Consider the following 12,968-nt stretch of genomic DNA (forward strand, 5'->3'; position numbering starts at 1 on the left):
AAGTCATGTGATTTTGGCCAAAACAGTCAGCCTGAACCTTGTAGAGGTAGTGCACAGATGTGCGCTGCCTCTGCGAGGCTCAGAAAAGCCTACATAGGCAAGGGGAGCGTGACTTCTGTCACCTTTGGAGGCTGGGGAGGTGAACAGGGACCAGCAGCGGCTGTTGAATATGCGGGCTGTCGCTGGTCAGAACGTTGCTAAGCAACACTTACCTGTTCTTAATTTTAAACACCACAATCAAACCTAACTAATTCAATGAGAACTAACTCAACCAATATATTATGGTTGGCAACCTTCAGTCTCAAAAGACTATGGTATAAGCCTACAGCACCCAGTATTCCCAGGCAGTCTCCTATCCAAATACTAACCAGGCCTGACCCTGCTTAGCTTCTGAGATCAGACGAGATCAGGCATGTGCAGGGTAACCAATATATTGGCATTGGGAAAAAATGCTGATTAAGCAAAGAACATGAAATCACAGCAGCCAAGAACCTATTGTGAAGAATCTACTGTCAAATTTGATGCGTTGCCCTAAAAAGGTTTGAGGTTCAGTCTCTGACTATAAACACGAGTCAATGTCAATCAACCTACACCTTACATATATTGATGGATTATGAATATAAATATTCTGACCAGGACTGGCATATATTGCTAGGTATCTATCAAAATCCTAACCAAACCATCTTGTTAGAAAAGGGTGGCAAAGTTGAACCAATTTACAACAGCTGAACATGAGTTCCAGCTAGTACTCAAAACAACACACAGTCTTGGTGAAGGCGTGAGGCATACTTCCAAAGCAGATCTCATAATAGTAACGTGATCCCTGAGGATATGACATGTATGAAAAGTGGCCATTATTCTAATGGCTCCCTCACACCAACTTTGTGTAAGGTGCTTCAAAAAAAAATAAATTCTGAATATCTGTTATGATGTAAATAATGCCCAATGCAACCAGAAACTATTCTGCTCAAAACTGTGTATTGGGTCAGGGGAGCAGATTGTAAAATGACTCAGATATGTTTAACAGCTCCTAGATGGATTAAGGGCACAATCCTAACCCCTTATGTCAGTGCTTTCCAGCACTGACATAAGGGTAGTGTAGCTCTGAGGTAAGGGAGCAAACATTCCCTTATTTGAGGAGGCCTCCATGAGTGCCACCCAACTGCAGGATGCAGCACATGTCCCATTGGCACCGCTATGCCACTGCTGGAAAGCACTGACATAAGGGGTTAGGATTGCACCCTAAATGTGTTCCATTTTGCCTCAAGGGAGGGCATATTCTTCTGTGTCATCTTGGTGCTTTCACTGTATGTTATCCAGACTTCAGTAAAACAGATGAATAATGAATACTATCTGAATTCTGTTCTATGTTCTCTGCCTGAATATTTGGTGAGATATGAATATTATCTACAAATGGCAGAGTGAAAATCCTCAATGTTAGTTGGTGCCTATTTCCACACTGTAGGAAAGAATGGCCAGTGAACAACATTCTGAATCAAGTAACTGAAAGCATATTGAACTCTTGCCATTTACATTTCTTTCTACTGATGCCATATATTTCCCAACCTTTCCTGTTGTTCTCAGTACTAGAGTCAAATGCTGCATACAATAGACTGTGCAAATTCTGAGGACTTTGTTCTGGTATCCTTCTCTGCCTTTTACTACAGAGAGTTTTCCCTGTACTTGTAGACACCAACAGAATAGTTCTAGTCAACGGAATACAGTAGAGCCATCAAAAGGATACTGGGATACAACTACTGTGATTTTTTTCTTACTCTGAGATAGACAGGATTTTCTTAATATCTCTTTGTAGTGTTTATTTCACCAAGCTGTCTTGTTTTTCAGCTACATAATTTGTGAGTTTTCTGCTCTTCATAAATTACATATACCTCACAGTGGCATCACTAGGGTTTGTATCACCCAGTGCGGAGACCAACGTGCCACCCCCTCATGATGGACCACCTCCCATGCAGCAGACATGGCAAAGCCCTGGGTGGTGGGCATGGCAATCAGTGGCATTGTTAAGGGGTGCGGGCCGCACCAGGGGTGTGTGTGATGCTCTCTGGGGGGGGGGTGACGCGCTAAAATCACGCCATTAGGAGCTATCACGTTGTGATATACACTGTTGGATGTGGAATGGCTAGCGGAACACAATACAAAAAACCTCGTTGAGAGAGCTCCTTTCCTTCAAAAGGTACGGCCAAAAAACTGGAAGGAAAAAATACATGGAGCCCTATGGAAAGTGAAAGTGAGCCGTGGCGCACGTTTACTCATGAGTAGGCAAACATGCCTTAGTGCATCGGAAAGGACAGGCTGAGAGGAATCCAACAACGTCAGAATGGTCCCGATCCCATAGATGCAGCCCCCAAAAAATACCCAAGAAGGAGCTCACTATTCAGACCTATGGAAAGCAAGCGAAACTACGTGGCCACATTTACTTGTGAGTAGGCACACTTGCCTAAGTTCATTGGAAAGGGCAGGCTGAGAGGACTCCAACAACGTCAGAATGGTCCTGATCCAATGAGTGCAGCCCCAAAAACACCCGAGGAGAAGGTCCCTCCCCCCCCAGCTGCGAGTATATGGAGCCCTATGGGAAGCGAAGCAGCCTCACATAGCGTTTACTCATGAGTAGGCAGACTTACTCTGGTTGGTGGTCAGGCCAGGCAAAGTGGAATGTGAGGACACCAGAATGGTCCCAATCCGAAGGGACTGGAGTGCAACAAAAGCCCCAGAAGGCAGCCTCCCCCCCCCCACTAGACAGGACCACAAAGAGGCTTGAACTGGTAAGGTGAATACTTTCTATTTTGCACTTGCAGTTTCCCTCACAGCCCAATCCTATCCCCACTTCCCTGGGAGTAAGCCCCATTGACTCTAATGGGACTTATTCCTGAGTAGACAAGCATAGGATTGGGCGCTCAGACTTGTAAAGCTAGGTGGGTCTTTGTACTGATGTGCTTGAAATAGGACTTTAAACTGGGCACTGGGGAGAGCTGGAAATCTCACTGATTCTTTGGGGGGGTTATTGCAGGCAGACTACATGGACAACTCACTTGGTGGAACAGGACTGGCTCCTTCTTTATTTCTTTCATTTTAATTTTACTATTTATAATTATTTATTTTAATTTGCTCGATGATGTCACTTCTTGCCATGACATCACTTCCAATGGGTACTGGACAGATTGTCATTCTAAAAAGTGGGTCCCAGTGCTAAAAGTATGAGAACTGCTGCAATAAGGTGCTAGTAAGTTGACAGGGGTGTGTGTATGTGAGAGAGACTCCACAAGTTTTCAAAATCACTAAAATCAGAATTTGGAGGAATAATACCATCATGTTATATATCAATCAATGCGTAATTTCATGCAATGAAATTGCAAACCACATTGAAATATCTGTGTTCTAACAAAAGGTACTGCCAAAAAACCAATGGGGGCGGGACAATGGTACATCACCACATGGGGTGTTGCCCCACCCATTGCATGGGGTGACACGCAGGCTTCCCGCACCGGGTGACGTGAATCCTAGTGACGCCACTGGTAGCAATACATTATCGCCCCGCTTCTGCTGGTTTTTAGGCTATACGTTTTGATAGAATAGAGAGATTTCAATGTGGTTTGTTTCATTGCATTCTGCATGAAATCACACATCGAATAATATTCAACATGATGGTATTATTTCTAAAAACCATGATTTTAACAATTTTGGCCAGTAGTGGTGTCACCACCCTCCATGCACATTACCTGGTGTAGCTCGCACCCCCTAGCAATGCCACTAATACGGTTTTTAGTCCTTCTGTATGCAGGCAGATATAGGCACATTCTGTATGTATGTTCCCAATACGGCTCTATTTTCTTCTCTTGCCTCCTTTGGTATTGTAAGCACTACAGTGGGAGTTCAGGCACCACATCATGCCAGGAGACAGAAAAAAAGAAGGTTCTATTATGCCCCTAAGTTCCTTCTTCCTCTCAGGTACTTCGTGATCTTAGATTTATCATATCTTTATCATATCTTAACATCTCTTTATCATCATAGCCTAAAAATATTTTTGCAAAATTGGTTGTACAGGTCCAGCCTATTTATACACGGATTTTTTATACACGGATTTGACTCAATGCGAATGGCCCCTGCAAATGAGAAATAATGTGCTGATCCCTAGAGAAGGGGAAAAATGCATCCCTTTAAAATCAGTTTTAAAAACTGAACAGTCCTTCAACAATCAGCCTCCTTAATGAGAGAGAGAGAGAGAGAGAGAGAGGGCAGCAGCTAACAATCCATCAATCCTTCTCTCTCCTGCAGACCCCTCCCTTCCCCCAGCTCCTGAAAGAAAGGTGAACATTTTGCATAGGTGAAGGGAGGGGCTGAGTGAAGTGCTGATGGAATGTCTTCTTAATGACTCTTATCTTAGAGTCAAAAGGTCAGCAAGGCTGTTTTTCAATCACTGGAGCAAAGAAACTTTGTTTTTGAAATTGATTTGCTATAGTGCTTTTCTTTTTATCCACTTGGTGCTTGGAATGGAACCCATGCAAATAATTAGTCTCAACCTGTATGTTCTTCCAACAAGACTACATTTCATCATGTTTTAATTCTGCAAATGTGGAGCAAGACCAAATTGTGTGAACTGAACTCAGTACTAGTTGTTCCTGAGTAAATTTAGTCATCAGCTCACCATCCAGTCACCATTTTCTTGTTATTGAAATGCTCCTGTCAACTACTTTCTGGGCAGAGAGGAACATAAGTTTGTAATCTGAGATATTCTGGAAAGTACACTGAGTGCCAGCTTGCCATTTTGTTTCTGGGGCCATAGCAAAGAGCGATGTGCATGGCTGTGTTAGGAGCATCCTTCAGGTACTAAAAGCTGGTGAATGGGATGGAAAGAATGGAAGATAAGGAACACACTGAAACAATCAACAAAGTCACACACTTGTTACAATCATATCAGCTTTAACAAGGAACGACAGCTCCAATCTCCACCCACACAGCCTTGCGCCACTGTCAAGCACACTGGCACATAATGATTAGCAAGAGGGCAAACCTGATCTTTCAAGATATTTATGCACCCTGTCAAGGAAATGCCAGTTGGAACTACACAGACAATGACATCAGCATTGCAGGCTTTGAACAACAGAGAATACATCCAGGAATTTAAATAAGAAACGAAAGCCACATTTTATCCTGACAGGTATGATGAAGATCTCTATTCCTTGCCTGCACATTTTGTTTATGGTGCATCATTTATATTTAATCTCTAAAAGGATTTCACAACAGTCTCGGGAGGGTGAAGAGAGGGGGAAAAAATTTGGCCTTTTATACTATGCACCTATGGCCTTAAGCCACGTCTGACACTTTACTTCAAATGTTTCCAGCTCTAAAATTGTCTTCATACTTTAGTAGTGAAAGTTCATGTTCTCCCCCGCTTACTAAACAGGTATGCTTCTCCATTACCCATCCTCAGTGATCTCTCTGTATACTGGACCACATGGCGTGTTTAAATGAGCCTTGGCTGAACATCGCATTTGTTTTTACTCAATCGGTCTGATCTAATTAGATTGAGCCTCTTGCACCTCTAAGGTTTTAGGACATATCAGCAGTTCCACTAGGAGCACTTATTTCTAAGGATTTATTGCTACGTGAGAGCAGTGACATACAATCAGCTTTGAAGATGGGTGTGCAGTGTCTGCTGATTTTGTTCTGCAATCTGCTTGCCCAGATTATTTTGGAAACTTTTGAGTTTTCCTGCAACCTTTTGCTAAAGTGTCATGCTATTAGCATATGCTGTGAGTTAATTGCTTCTGGTGCTTCAAGGCAGATCAGCTTCTCAAAACAATTAAAAACTAATACACAAAAACTGCTGACAATCTCAGACTGTAAGATGAGTTGACTTAAAGCTTGACTCTCCAAACTCGCAGTGCTACTTACACCTGGGTAAAAGTGCTATGGTTGTTCTCCATCCCCATAATAGAAATGAACTACCTTGGTGAGATAACATTCAATCTGCACAGTGCAATGATCCTTGGAGAGACATAAACCAGTTGGAGGCTTCCAGCAAAAAGTTGTGGAATGCATGAGAAAACTCAGCAGGGGAAAGATTAGCAGCTACTCCTGCTCTCTTAGCTCAGTCCATTCTAACAGGGCCAGCCTTAGGAGCGGTAGGGCTCAATTCAAAACATTTTTGCACCCCTCCCACCCCTGCAGAACCCCTCCTACTCACCAGAATGAGCAGCAGCAATGAAGTACCCGGCAGCGGCCAACTACTTCCAGGTATTTCAAGTGGAAAGAGAGGTGGGCAGGCAGAAGGGCCACCCAGCAGCCATGCTCCACTCACTGGGCTCTCCTCACGATGCCTTGACATGGAAGATTCCATGTTGGAGCATCAGCTACAGACCGAGGTGCAGACTGCAGCTGCGGGTGCTACGCTTGCCACTCCAGTGCAGGACCCCTCCAGGTGTGGGGCCTAATTTGCCAAATTGGGCAAATTGCCCTGCATTCTACACACTTATGGCCAGGGCTGGCATCAGAGGTTCACCAGTTTGGGCAATGACTGTGGTCCCATGCTTATCAGAGGGCTCACCTGGCCAGTTAAGCCCCTTAACTCTTAGCACCAGTGGCAGTGTTTGTGATCAATGTGCCACCAGTGGGTGCCATGGGAGCCCCAATGCAGGGCTTTGTTCCAGGACTCCTACTAGGTCACACTGCCAATGGCAATGATTCAACTATGGTAGCATAGACTCTGATGTTACTTTGTGGGTTGCCAGAGTGACAACAGCAAGTGCTCAGTGTGTACTGTGAGTACTGTATGAGCATTGCAGCACATTGCATTCATGGTTGAGGTTTCAGATTCATCTATGAAATATGAGCTCTAGCATTTACAATTGACCTGGACCTGGAGTTGGGGATATGCAGCGAGATGGCCATGTTTATAGATGACACTAAAATTTTCTGAGTGATAAAAGTCCTGAAGAGATTATGAAGAGCTCCAAAAGGATTTCTTTAAACTGGGGGAATGGGCAGCGAAATCACAGACGAGTTTCAATTAAAGTGTATAGTAATGCATTTTGGGGTAACAAATAAAAATTTCAGATATACATTAATATATTAATAGTGAGCTGTCTGTGACAGCTTGCAGAGAGGAAAAGACAGCTGCAGTAAAGATTCTAGGTAGTACTTGATTTCTTTGCAACCTGAAATTGGGATCGATAGATAAACCATAAGGTACAGTAATGGGAATCGTGCATCACAATAAGTTCAACAATGGTCCCATACTAAATGAAAATGAAGTTGGCAATGTTGTTCTTAATACCGCACAGACAATGCTGCAGTGATGATCTATTGAATGTTAACACACCTTGTATTTTAACCAGGGCAAGATTTAGACTTTTATAAATCTATAAACCTATCCACATTAGCATCTGTTTTCACTTCATGACAACATGAAATGTTGTTCAGGCAGAGCCACAGATTGCACCTTGTCAATTGTAAACACTACCAAGTTCAGCCTCTAAACTCAGGATTGAATCACCTTACTTCCTTTGAGTTATTGGGGTGAAGAAAGGGAACAAGCATTCCCTTACCTGGAGGAGGCCTCCATGACTGACTCCCTACTGCAGGATGCAGTGCATGCCCTGTTGGCATGGCTGAAAATTGGATAGGATTTGGCTCTAAGTCTACTGTTCACCTTTTCAGTGTTAGTTATTCATTGCTTATACTAAAGCTGAGAATAAAGGAATTCAGCATAATACTGCCAGAAGATGGTCACTGTCATAAGTGACCAGTGTGTGCTTACTTTGCCCATCTGGGTTTATAAGCTCTGCCCATAGGAGGCTGGCTGAATGGATCAGGAGGGTTATCAACCTCTTCATAGTGTCCCTTGCCTTAGTGGTCTTCACTCTCCTGAAGAAGCCCTTCCTTGATGTCATGGCTGTGGAGAATTACTAGTCAGTCTCTTAACTCTTGTTTTTGGACAGGCACTTGAGCACAAAGTGGTGGCCCAACTGCAGGAATTCCTGGACCCATTTCAGGAGTGGGTTACCTGTACCCATTGCAGTCTGGATTCTGGCTAGAGTTTGAAATAGGAACTGCTTCTTCGCACATGAAATTGCCTACCTCCTGACATCTTCAGAAAGATCCCCTTTGTGTACTCCACCACTGACAAAGTACATTTGAAGCAATATGTGAAAGGGCCTTCTCTGTGGTGGTGCCCAGACTATAGAACTGCCTTCCACAGCAGGTTAGGTTGGTGCCCTTAGTAATTATTTTTGCATTGCCGACTACCATGAATGAATCTCAGGTGTGAGGGGAAAGCATGGGTATACATTATTAAAATAAATAAGATGTAGGAAAAGTCAATCATTTAGATGGTTTAAAAAGATATTAGACAAATTCATGGAGGTTAAGCCTAACAGACTCTTTCAGCACAATCCTATGCATGCTTATTCAGAAATAGCTCCCACTGTGTTCAATTGAACTTACTCCCAGGAAGTCCCATTGAATACAAGTGTACATAGTATTGCAGCCATAGTCATGACTATATGGAATTTCCAGGTTCAGAGGTGATATTCCCCACCCATTTCTGTATTTTTATCTTCCTGGAAGTATATTATTGACCATTGTTGGAAGCAGAATACTGGACCAGATAGAAGGCCTTGCGTTTATCTGAACTATTTTGTGTATTAAAATGCTAGGACACATTTTTAGAAATGGCTTAACATGGGGGTGTCAAACATAAGGCCTGAAGCTATTTATCCAGCCCTCAGGCTCTCCCAGCACCACCATCAGCTGCTCTCAGCTGCTAAGTTGTGCTGAGGTGTCACTGCTGAACGGGCAGCTCGCATGATAATTGGGCATTCTCATATCTTGAAAATAGGATCAAGTTTTGCATATTTTGGCTTCTATCATTTGCAGCTAATGTGTTCCTAAGTGAGAAAAAAGTGGTATTTCTGGATTCATGACCTGCTTAATGACATCACTTCCGGGCCTCAGCAGGCATCATGAATGCTATTTGGTTCTCTATATGAGATGACTTTGACACCCCTGGCTTAACACATTGATCTTATGCAGAATCACTGTTGTGATGGGACATAATGAGGTTTGTGCCAAGGTATCTATGCAGATCTATGATTTATGTTTATACATTAGTACCAAACTGTCAAAGAGACATAATTGCCGGGTGTCATACTATTTGTAAATTAAAGATAGTACAGTAAAAGGAAGTGATACATACCTGACTGATGACCAGCCCACTACTCGAAAGTTGCAGTAAAGAATGGTACCTGAAGACTTTTTAATTGATGGTAATGAGACATGAAAGTAATTCTGGTTTATAGATGAGCTGAGATATAAAGAAGGCTGGTTTAGAATAGATGAACTGAGATATAAGGAAGCTAATTTGCCTTAAAAGGCTAAAATAAACTAGCATTCAAACAAACACTTGGTTGAAAAACTGTGGGCTTGGTTGAAGACAAAACCAAGCATTTTATTGGCTTGGTTGAAAACAACTCAAGGGCATGTGGTACAATAGCTAAAACAAGATGGCTTTCAGAAAACCACTTGTTATAAGTACCTTATTTAAAATATCATGTGCAAAATTAAATAAAATTACCTTAGATAATTGCACTGTCATGGAGTATTGAAATTTCTTGAAGGCCCTGAACAAAGAGTAAGAATAAATGGCCATGTATCATATTGGGAATGCTGTGAATGCCCTTTTTTTTTTAATTTAAAGGATTAACAATGTGGAAGTAGAAATAAGTACCTCCTATGTAGTTTGATTCACATTGTAATGTCTTTTCCTTAACACCTCTAGAAGGTGGAAATGTTAAAAAAAACTACAGTCCAAAATAAGACTGAAAAAGAACCACAGGGAAAAAGAAAGGCTATTTTTCCCTCAGATAAAATAAAATCTGTCCTACATAATAATGTGAAACACTGATTTAAGGGTAAGGAGAGGCATAGAAAAATCAACAAATAAGACTATCATTTGCTTTTATGGACCAGATTTTGTACCTCCCCCACCATTGAAATCTTTGTATGCATTAAAACAACAAAGACTTCCAAGTCACAATTATGCAGCTAGCACATTACATATTCTTCTCACTAAGGTAAAAGCTGCAATTCGCTTTTTCACTGAAAAGAAAAAGAAAAACCCACACACATTCTAGAGAACCCCAGGGTGAGAAAGAGCCACACAGGATTTATGCTGGCACTCACGTTTGCCATTTTATTTTGCTTGAATTGACTGTAGAAATAGGTGATCTCATGCAACTCAGTTTTGCTGAACATGTTCATGCTCTAAACTTAAATGGAGAGATGCTCTCTGGACCTATGTCTTTCCAATGAGCACTAGGAAAGCTGAGGTGCTGCTGCGAGATCAGAAATGACATGAACATGTAGCCATCAGGCTAGGCAATGGGATGAAATATGGTGCAGAGCTCAAATGGCACTCACTGTGCGGTGTCTGAGTCACCACTGACAGCAGCCCACAGGTCAGCCATTGACAGACCCCAGCTGGCAGAGAGGTATGTTTGGAGGCAGATTGCAGTGAAAATGTGGAGCAGATCTCAGCAGCAGCAACATTCACAGGATCCAAAACCCCCATCCTAGGCCTGATATGCCCCCTTTGCCCTAACAAATCTACGCCAGCAAAATAACTGGCATAGATCTGAGTAGGCTCATAGTGATCCAGGGAGTAGCAGAGTAAGTAAGTAAAAATTTTCTTTACCTACCTCTCCCAACCAGCATGATTCCCATCCAGACCATGGGATGCAGTGGATGCTACATCAGCATCCCTGCACCACGCAGGCTGACCCTGGATAGGATTAGGCTGCTAATGTAATTCTCAAATTATTGGAATTCAAATATGGAAATCAAGAGGGGAAGGGAAGACTATTGCCTTTTCAGATGTTCTGTTTTTGTGAAGAGGAGATGTGTGGTCATAGGCAACAGGAACACGTTTGCAACCCCCCTCAGTGGCATAGCTAGCCACCCTGGATCCGGGGCAAAGTTAAAAATGATGCCCCCCATGGCACACCCGGGGATGATGTCACTTCAGAGTGCGATGTCACACCTGCATTTTTAAAGCTGAAAAATAAGATCAGCCACCTCCCCCACCCCAGGCCCCTCCTGCTTGCTCCCAAACCCCCCTGCTGCCCCCCAAACCCTTGGAGCAAGGGAAGCAAGAGACCAGAGACTGTGATCCCTGTTGCCCCTCTTGCAAAGAGTGCTGTTTTCTTGTGGCACTTTTTGCTAGAGGCATGAGGCTTCGATCTTGTGAGATTGTGTAGGCAGGTGGCCAGACTGTTGCCCCCAGGCAGTCTGCAGCCTAGTACAACTGCTACCCCAGCATCCCGTCTACACCCCCTCTATGCCATAACCCCTTGCCAGTGCCAATGCATTCTGAAGCCCTATTCCTTCTCACCAATGTTTGTCTGAAGTAACAAATCCTGTAAGTGGAAAGAGATAATCCTCACAATGTTGGAGCTTTAAGACAAACAGCTGCTTTAAGACAAATCTACTGTCTCTTCATTCTTACCATCCATTGCTTATGCAATGCACATCAGCTGCTTCATGAATGGGCCAGTAATGAGTATGTTGCTTCAGTATCTCTGTGACATCACTAAGGATTAAACCAATCTTTTCTTATTCCCCCAGCTATTTCCATAATTAGAAATATCTCACTGTCAGGAAGGTGCTTTATACTCAATGCCATTAATTTGAAAGGTTGCCTAGTAACCATCTGGTCCACACCTCACTCTAATCTAGTCTTCTGGGGCCTAAGGCCATTTCTGCAGCAGTCAAGGAACCATTTTGATTTGGCCTGAACCCTTGCCTTTTGACAGGTTTAAGGGTGAAGACATTTGAAGGGTGGTATAACAATGCCATCTAAAAATGAATTGTAATAGTAAGGAATGAATGACATTTAAAATGTTGAGAGGGCAGGCAGAGCAGAAACGAGAGAAAGAACATTCGTGGTGGAAAGAAGCCTGTGCCAGGGCAGTAATTGACATGTGTAAAATACATTATTGCCAAGGATAAATGTGAGCATATAAAGGCTAGAAACATTAAACAATACCTAGACTCACTACAGAGGAGCAGTGCAGGACCTGAAGAGCAGAAACATTCACCAAAGCATGGATCAAGTTGTGAGAAAAATAAATACATTGAAGTCTACTCATTATGTGAAGAATATTTTAACCCTAGCCTGCATCTTTATATCCTTTCCTACTTGACTAGTGTCAAGCTGACTGACGTGCACTGAAGGCTTTGGTTCATAGTTCTCTATGACTGGGGTAAATAATGAGAACAAATATTGTGACTGTACTTTTCATATTTTATAATTTGAAATATTCTTAACTATATTTAATTCTATTATTAATTATAATTAATATAATAGAAATTTGCCACTATCTATAACAAATTATAGGCAAAGGAAGAAGAACTGCAATTCAACTTAAGAAAACATAAAAATTTTTAACAACCGACATTTTGTTTCTTTAAGTAATTGACCTGATTTTTCTTTCAGTGTCCTTTTTGTCACAGGAAAGCAGAAGGAAAACTGGGGCAAGTTAGAAAGGGAGAAGACTCAGACTGAGAGGATGAACTGACTTGAAACTGGACTGAGAAGATATACTGTTCTTTCAAAAGGCCTCAGAATGTAACTCAGTTAGAATGTAGAATGTTAGAATGTTAAGGCCCAAATCCTAACCAATTTTCCAGCACTGACACAGCTATGCCAATGGGGCATGTGCTACATTCTGTAGTAGGGTGGCAGCCACAGAGGCCTCTTCAAGGTAAGGGAATGTTTGTTCCCTTACCTTGGAACTACATTGTGGAAAAATCCATTACGGGTTACAAGCCATGATGTGTATGTGCAACCTCCTGATTTTAGAAATGAGGTATGTCAGATGCAAGAGAGGGCACCAGGATGCAGGACTCTGGCTATCTTGTGTGCTCTCTGGGGCATTTGGTGGGCCACTGTG

General features: G+C 42.5%; 1 pseudogene; it reads right to left on the reverse strand.

Annotated features, from left to right (window-relative positions):
• Positions 1-319: 319 nt before the first annotated feature.
• Positions 320-438, reverse strand: LOC136650092 (5S ribosomal RNA; annotated as a pseudogene).
• Positions 439-12,968: the final 12,530 nt, after the last annotated feature.

This window comes from Tiliqua scincoides, chromosome 4, assembly GCF_035046505.1.
Source record: "Tiliqua scincoides isolate rTilSci1 chromosome 4, rTilSci1.hap2, whole genome shotgun sequence".
In the NCBI taxonomy this organism is placed as follows: domain Eukaryota; kingdom Metazoa; phylum Chordata; class Lepidosauria; order Squamata; family Scincidae; genus Tiliqua; species Tiliqua scincoides.